The sequence below is a fragment of the Podarcis liolepis genome (assembly GCF_965112155.1).
Source record: "Podarcis liolepis genome assembly, chromosome: 2".
NCBI classification, from domain to species: Eukaryota; Metazoa; Chordata; class Lepidosauria; order Squamata; family Lacertidae; genus Podarcis; species Podarcis liolepis.
This window is the reverse complement of record NC_139555.1, coordinates 34506677-34514776: the sequence shown is the minus strand read 5'-3', so window position 1 is coordinate 34514776 and position 8100 is coordinate 34506677. Positions and strand designations below refer to the sequence as shown.

The 8100-nt window shown below is 45.9% G+C and overlaps 1 long non-coding RNA gene across 1 annotated transcript; it reads right to left on the bottom strand.

Moving 5' to 3' along the window:
- Nucleotides 1–3793: 3793 nt before the first annotated feature.
- On the bottom strand, nt 3794–5114 carry LOC310699458. The gene is made up of 2 exons (XR_014522093.1): nt 4897–5114; nt 3794–3991 (listed from the first exon to the last, which is right to left on the bottom strand). It is a non-coding gene; the product is annotated as an uncharacterized lncRNA (long non-coding RNA).
- Between the last annotated feature and the right edge of the window lie 2986 nt (nt 5115–8100).

Sequence of the window (8100 nt, the reverse complement as noted above, 5' to 3'; positions counted from 1 at the left end):
GGTTTGTGGGTTGCTGGTTTTTTTGCCGTCTCTTTTCGACCCCTAGAGATACGAAACTAATAGAGGAGCTCGCCTCTCCGTTTACAACAGCGCCCTAGAGAGAACTTCCTTTATAAAGCTTCCCCCCCCCCCCGCTCCTCTTGCTCCTCAGGACTGAAGAGAGAGCTGACGCTAGAGAAACATCAGAGAAAAATCAGGGCTCTTTCTCCACCGCTATCTCTCACGTCCATTCCGGGAGCAATGCAAAAGCTGACGCGGAAAGGAATCTGCTGATGCAAAAAATTCGTAATTCTAGGTTCCTCCTCTCCCAAATTAGCGATGCCTCGTTCCCCCCTTGGGGGCTGTCATCCAAGCTGCCTGTAGAATTTTCATTTAAATTGTTTTTATTTGAAACCTAAATTCAAACCCTTCAAAATCCAATTCCTGCTGCTCCTTCACATATCGTTTTCCGAAGACTGAGGGAGCTGGAAAGGGTCCGGGTTTGAGGCGCCCGGCTGTGCTCGAGAGACAGGCACTCTGAAGGGCCTCAAAATTAAACGGCGCTGATTCAGAGAGCTAAGTCGACTCGGCGGGAAACTATATAAGTGGTTGAGGCAGCAGCGCCGCGAGGTTGGGGTGGTAGAGCTGCAAAGATCGCTGTTAGGGTAGTCGTGGCAGCAGAGGAATACTTTTTGCAGTGCCCGCTGGATGTAGGGCTGCAAAGCTTTCACTTGTCCTTGCAGTTCTTCCAATATATATTGGAACTGCAATATCTGTCTAATCAGTCGTGGACTCCCTAATACTCTGTGCCCAGAAACAGCAACAACAATTTGTTATTTAAATGCTGTGCATCAGACTGGGTTGCCCCAGCCGCTCTGGGCGGCTCCCAACAAATACATTAAAAACACAATAAACATCTACCATTAAAAACTTGCCTAAACAGGGCTGTCTTCTAAAACTCAAGTAGTTGATTCTTTTCTTTACATCTGACAGGAAGGTATCCCACAAGGTGGACACGAATACCAAGAAGGGTCTCTGCCTGGTTCTCTAGTAACCTCACTCAAGAGGCTTAGCTACGGTTTTGTTTGTTTTTTTGCTCCAGGTGAAGCCTCCAGAGGAGCACCATTGAGGCTCCCAGCCTGTGTATGTGTGTGCACAAATGTGGGGTGGGGGGTATGAAACTGGGCCTTTGACCCGGGTGAAATAAAGCCTAGTTTTGCCCCTGCCTCTCGCAATGAGGTTCCCCAAGCTGCTGGGTTTTGCCTGTTAAGCTCCCCTCTTCTGCTTAAGTCTCTGTCCCTTCTGGTAACAGAAGAGTTAGAAGCCTTAGCTGGCCCACAGTGGGGGTGTAAATTCACAACCCAATCACAAAATTGGTTTTCACTGGTTCACTGTTTACCCTTGGATTGCCTGTTGGATTATTGCCTACAGCTAATGCGATCCAAACTCTTTTATATTCTCCCAACTGATTGCGTGAACATGTGTTGGCCTTGGACCTGAGATATTTGAGTTAACATATCTACTCGAATAGTGCTTTGGCTACAGTTCTGTAGACCACTTATCTGAGGAAATGTGACACTGAACAAGTTTGGACGTATTTCTTGGTTGGAGGAACCAGCTGGGGAACACCCAAGGGAAGCAAAGCAGGTTTACCATCAGGGGAGTAGTGGTGGGATGACAATGAGTGGTCAGAGGGAGCAGGCTGGGAGGAGGAGATCCTGGAAGCTGAAGAGGTAACAAGAGTTTTTGGGAGCAGGAAGAGGCTGTGGCAGAAAGCAGTCCAGACTCAGCCACAAAAGCTAAAGCAGGAGAGGAGGGAAGCCAAGAGGCAGAGATGAGTCTGGCTTGTGAAGAGGCACAGGTATCTCCCCCTCCTGCTGCAACAAGCTCCCCTCCCCTCTGGTCTCCCAGGCCCAGAAGAGGCATGAAGAGGGCAGAGCAGAAGTTAGCTTCACACAGGTACTGTCTCAAATTGCTTCGGGAAAACCCTGGAGAGGAGGGGACTTAGGCCGCTGTAGGGAGGCAGGACCTCCAGTCTCAGCAAATGCTTTATAGGGGCAAGACCTGCTGGAGATGAGTGTTGTGCTTATTAGACCTGACACCACTGCACAGATCCTGTTTGTGCTAATAAAGAGTTAACTCCAACTAGCTTGGTGCAATTTACTGCTGGCTCCCTGTCGGAGTGGCACCTCATTTGCTGCCAGCCTCCTTGGCTTCTAGGGGCAGAGCAGAGAGAGACTAGTGGCAAAGCTCTGTGTAATGCCTCCCCTTCTGCTGAATTTTCTAGAGGGAAGACTTTTTGCTTTGTCACTAGGTGGGGGGGGGAGAGATTTTCCCCCACCACCCAGCAGTGGTGGGGCTTTTCTCCTAAAGGGAGAACCCCGCTGCTGGGAAGGAGGAGGGACCCATAAATGATCTCCCCAGCTTTCCCTGTGTGGGAGACTCCACAAGGGCTTCTTCACAAGAGCTTCTTCATCACAGGGGCAGCAGTGGGGCATTTCGCCTCAGGTGCCGCAACACCTTGGGCCACCCCTGGCAACCTCCACTTAATAGGATCATGGTGTGGTTACATTAGCACTTGAAAATATGTGAATTATGTTTATCTCTTTTCCTATTTCTCCATAGTAGATAACAATTTTTAAAAAACATGCTTATGCGTATTCTGGTTAAAACACTCTAAATTTTTTTCTCATTAACTCTGAATTACGTACATTTTATAAAGAGCATTAAACTATGAAATAAACACAGGATAAATATTTAACCTGAGAAGAAAAATCTTGAATATGCTGTTTGCATTAACTAATATTATATTCTCCAGATCTCTTTCATTCATAGCTGACAACTGGGTGGATAAAGTGAATTTCAGTTCCCAAATACTTCTGCAGAACAACATAGCAGTAGTGCTTTTTAGCTTCTTTCACTTTATTTTCCTCTCTCTCTCCAAGTAGTGAGGAACAGCAGGTATAAAAGTGATTTAGTAATTATGTGATGTAGCCATATTTAGAATACTATGAGACAACCACTGAAGTTGATTAATGGTAGATCTAGACATGTCCAAAGTAATTACCTCTTTAGATAATGCAGAATTATGTGGTAATACCCAATGGTTTACTTCAGATTGCTGTTTCACAGGATTAGACATATTTATGGAGGACACGTCTATCAAAGGCTGTAATAGACCATAGCAGTTAAATCGAACCTCCATGTTCAGAGGTAGTATAGCTCTGATTTCAATACGCTGGGAACAAGACAACAGATTATCTCTGTCACAGGAGATGCTGTTGTTTGTGAGCTCTCAAAGGATTCTGGGAACTGAAGTTTGTTAAGCGTGCTGGGAATTGCACCTCTGAGAACTACAGTTCCTAGGATTCTTTGGGGAGAACAGTGTCTTCTAAATGTGTTTTGTGGGTTCTACCTAATTCTCTAGATGCAACCCATAGTCTGTTTTACTCTTTTGTGTTTGAAGGAGAGCAAGCAAATGGGAAAGGTCCAGTTTATCCGCTTAATTAATCTTCGGATGACTTTGAAACAGAATTGGACAAATTCACAGAGGATAAGGCTATCATGGCTTGTAACCTTGATGGCTATGTTCTATCTCCACTGTCAGAAGCCATATGCTCTCTCTGAATACCAATTGCTGGAAACCACAGGAAGGGAGAGTGCTGTTGTGCTCAAAGTCATGCTTGTGAGCTTCCCATATGCATCTGATCATCATTGTTGAAAACAGGATGCTGGACTAGATGGGGCGATGGCCTGATCCAACAGGCTCTTCATATATTCTTATGTTTATGTTCATCATTTAAAATAAAGTACGTTCTAATGTGCATGAACACTTAATTCTTCTCTCGCTCCTGACTGTGCTGTGCAGGAGAGGAAACAAACCCTAAACAAGCCAGATTCCAGTTTGTTGTGACATATGAACCTTGGCTCCTGTGGGCTTGTTTCCTTTCCTCTGAACAGCCCCTCCATGGTTACTCCTCCAGTTGCCTGGATACTCCTGCAGATGAGAGTCCTTGAAAGGATTTGGAGAACAGAAAGTCCAGATAATCTAATGAGCCATGCTTGAAAGGGAAGGCTACTCAGATTCCGAAATATTTTCATCATTAGTGCAAGCACAAAGGGAGACATTGGACCATCAAAGGCAGCAGGTGAAGGAAGCTATAATGTGCGAGTACAACTTTGGTTGATAAGACAAGGCAGCAGTAGGGACCATAGGTGGATAGACAGAAAGAAGCTTATAGGAAGACCTTGACTAAAAGCATTACATGTGGATTGTACTGTAAATTATTTGAAAGCACAATGTTCTTGCTTTGTATTTAAAGGAAAATTATTGTGTTATATGGCAACCCAGTCAGATGGATGGCATATAAATAATAAAATTGTTGTTGTTTGAAGCTAATTAACTTTTGTAAAACCACCTTGGGCAGGCTTTGCCCTGAGAGGCAGAATGTAATCCCCTTAAAGAAGCAGGAAGACTTTCACTGTAGTCTCCTGAATAAATGTAGACTGTGGAATATGACACTCCTATGGATCGGTAACTAGTTAAAGAGAACAGAAAACAGAGAACAAGGATAAATGTAGATTTCTAACAAGGGAAGGATGTAATATGCGTCCCAGCCCCACAAAGGGTTTATAGTGAGATTGGTGCTTTTTAACATGCTCATAAATGAAACTGAGCTAAGGATGAGAGGTGACATGGCGATTTGGCGAAGCTCATGAATGACACATCATTCAGGGTGGTAAAACCAAAAAGGGATTGAGAAATGTTCCAAAACAATTCCTTCAACTAAAATGGGGGAAGATATGGCAGTAAGGCTGACCACCAAGTTGGGAAGCCAAGGAGGTAGCAGCTAAAGGGGCCATGGAAACAGGTGGTTGAAGATAAGCCCTGTCTCCCTGGGTGGTAGAGATGGCTACCTTGAGGTAGGTGGGTACTAAGCCTGGCATGCAGCAGGGGAAAATTTTAGTCTCACTGGCTGCTGCTGGTACCACAGTACCTCTGGGGCATTTCCCAAGTGTGTAGGATCATTTTAGCAATGTTCCTTGGGGTTCCAGAGACAGCATGGAGGATTTAACTGGTGAGCCCCAGTGGTTCCACTTGCTGGAGGACCTGCCTCTCCAGCTACCCCTGTTACTAGGCTACTGTCTCTCAGGCTAAACAATACGGCTAATCAGTCAATGTGCCTTCCAGTAGGCATGGACCATTGGTAAGTACCTGCCAATGGCGACTGCTGTTGCTAGGCCTGACATTGGGTATTTTAAAAAATAAAAGGACGGGGACATGAGAGAGACATGTGGAGAAGGGGACAAAGGTTTTTCTTCCTCTTTGAAACGTTTAGAACCCAGAGCCATTCAGTGGAGGTGGAAGGTGGAATATAGAGGAGAGTCAAAAATAAATAATTCTTCATGCACTGCTTCACTAATTCACTAATGAATTTGTTGTCACAAGATGTGACAATGAGCAACAATGTAGATGGCATCAAAAGAGGACAAGGCTGCCAGGTGCTACTGGTCATTATGGCTATATTAAACCATTATCAGAGGCATTATTCTTCTGAATAATATTTGCTGGAGAACAACTACAGTAGCGGGGTCTTGCTCTGGTCTGGTTGACCACTGTGAAAAATGCTGGACTAGATGGAATTTTGTTCTGAACCAGCAAGGCTTTTATCAAGTTCGCAACTCCCTACAGGGAAGAGGTAAGTATTTACTCAATCACTGTATTCCCCACTCCCCCACAGTGGGGGAAAGGTTGATACAAGTGGAGCAGCGCTGAAGTGATGCCTCTCCCTCTATAAACTTCCTCACAAACACTTATTATGCATTGAGGCCTAGGGACTCTGTGCACCAACGTGATGGCAGTTGCTTGTTCTTCATTCTCCGCCTTTGCTCTCCACAGCAGCTCGGTGTGACTAGTAAGCAATCGTCAGAGGACTTCCAGCTGTACTTCTGAAGGGTTGCGTTGCCAAACCTACTTGTTAAAGACAGGCTCCTATGCCTTTGCCAGCTCCATGCCACAGTTGTGTAAGGAAACAGAGCCATGAGTGACACTTGCTACTTTGCTGTATTTTATTCAGCTGTCAAAGGCAGAGGAGCTTTGCTGTGATGACTGGTTGGCAGCTTCCTGCCCCTCTGTGCCCTTCTGACTTTCAGAACCCACTCCATCCCAGATACCATTCAATACAAGCTTTAATTAAGGTGTTGTGCTATTTCTTTGTTGCTAGGATACCCTCCCCTCTCCTTATTTTAATCTCACTTCAGCTGGGGGTTGTTGGAACCTTGTTGCTGCAAAGGCTCTGGTGAGTCACCCTGACACTCTGCTCACTCATATTCTGCATTGTAAGCCGGCTGACCTCTCGGGGCACAAGTGGGATGACTGATGCTACTATGCCGTATGTATGGGATAACTGGTAGAGCAACGAGGCCTACTGAAATGATAACTAGCCTGACACAGAACAGTATAGGTTGCCATTAACAGAGACGAGCCAAAATAGCTGCATGGCTAAGGCACCCCATTTTCAGGGTCCCATATCAGTGGATTCGAATGCTGGGTTTGAATCTGGGGTGTCCTAGCACTTGCCGATCAGAAGGTTGGCAGTTCGAATTCCCGCGATGAGGTGAGCTCCCGTTGTTCGGTCCCAGCTCCTGCCCACCTAGCAGTTCAAAAGCACGTCAAGTGCAAGTAGATAAATAGGTACCGCACCGGCAGGAAGGCAAACGGCGTTTCCATGCACTGCAGCTTAGTCATGCTGGCCACATGTCTGTGGACAAACACCGGCTCCCTCGGCCTATAGAGTAAGATGAGCGCACAACCCCAGAATTGTCTGCGACTGGACCTAAAAGTCAGGGATACCTTTACCTTTAGATGTGAAACCTGAGCTATCTCTCCATGCTGACAGCTGCAAGGTGATAAATTGGCGATGTAGGTTGTCTCCTGTTGTAGCTGAGTAGGTACAGACCTGCTGTGAAGAATATGCAGAGGTTTTGACTCTCAGGAGTTTTCTCCTTTTCTCACTCTGATACATACGACTGTTGCCAGCCTGGCATGCAGAAGGTGAGGAGGACCTTTTCACTCCAGATCCACTTAGTGGGACTTGAACTCGTGTTTCAATTCTCAACCCCATGCCCTTCTCAGTGAGCTAATGGAAGTTGTTCTTGTGTGTGATTGGGGCTTTCCTAGTTCCTTTCCATGCCTACAAAAAGGCTTCTATCCCCCACCCTGTTAGTCTTGAACTATTGTGCCATGGAAACCTGTGTGGAATTAAGATTCAAACCAGTATGTGAGGATCTCTTGGAACTCCCAGTTATTGATTTATTCCTACTTGTGCATAGTAATTCATCCAACTGATGCTGCTGTGGTGTCATTGTGCCAGGTGTGTTGTGTGCAGAGTGAAATGGGGATATGTCATGGAAATGTCAATTAGTTGCTGTGAATGGATTGGCTTCTTCCATGGAGGCACTGTCATAGGGCTGACACATGATTGGTGGAAGTCCTCAGTGCTACCATGGAGGCTGCAAGTATGGACATCATCAGTGGTCCATTCTGTGATTGGGAGGACTTGTGCTTTTCATCTTACGTGCTGAGCAAGAATTGTTCTTGTTGACATACTTCTGTCCTGAGAGAAAATGAAGTGCGCCTGCAAGGGTGAAGTCAAACTGCTGCATTAGCAGCACTGAAGTGACCTCCTCAGGGCACAAGCTTGGACAGTGTGTATAGAGGTTGTAGACTGCCCTGATGACATGACCCTCCTCTTAGCCTCACTACTGTGGTCTAAAAGAAAGCAGAGCAATACGTCTGGCACCAGCTTGGCTGCAGGAGTTGCCAGAAGGCATACAAGGCATTTTTCAACCATTCTAGGGACTCCACTCCAGATTTGTGTTTGGTTTACTCCTTAGCCTTTTCTTCTCCCAAAGATATCCCGGCAAGGCAGCAGAGATTTAGCATCAGAGTTTTCCTTCTCCTAGATGGGCTACCTTCCCAGGTTGACAAGACTCATCGACCCCTCATATCCCTCTACAGCACATGCAGAAATCACCTTTTTTACTGTTGGTCCCATTATTGGTCTCGTCCGCTCAGTCCACTGGAGGCTGTCTTTGCATGCATAGGAAACTCCCTAACAG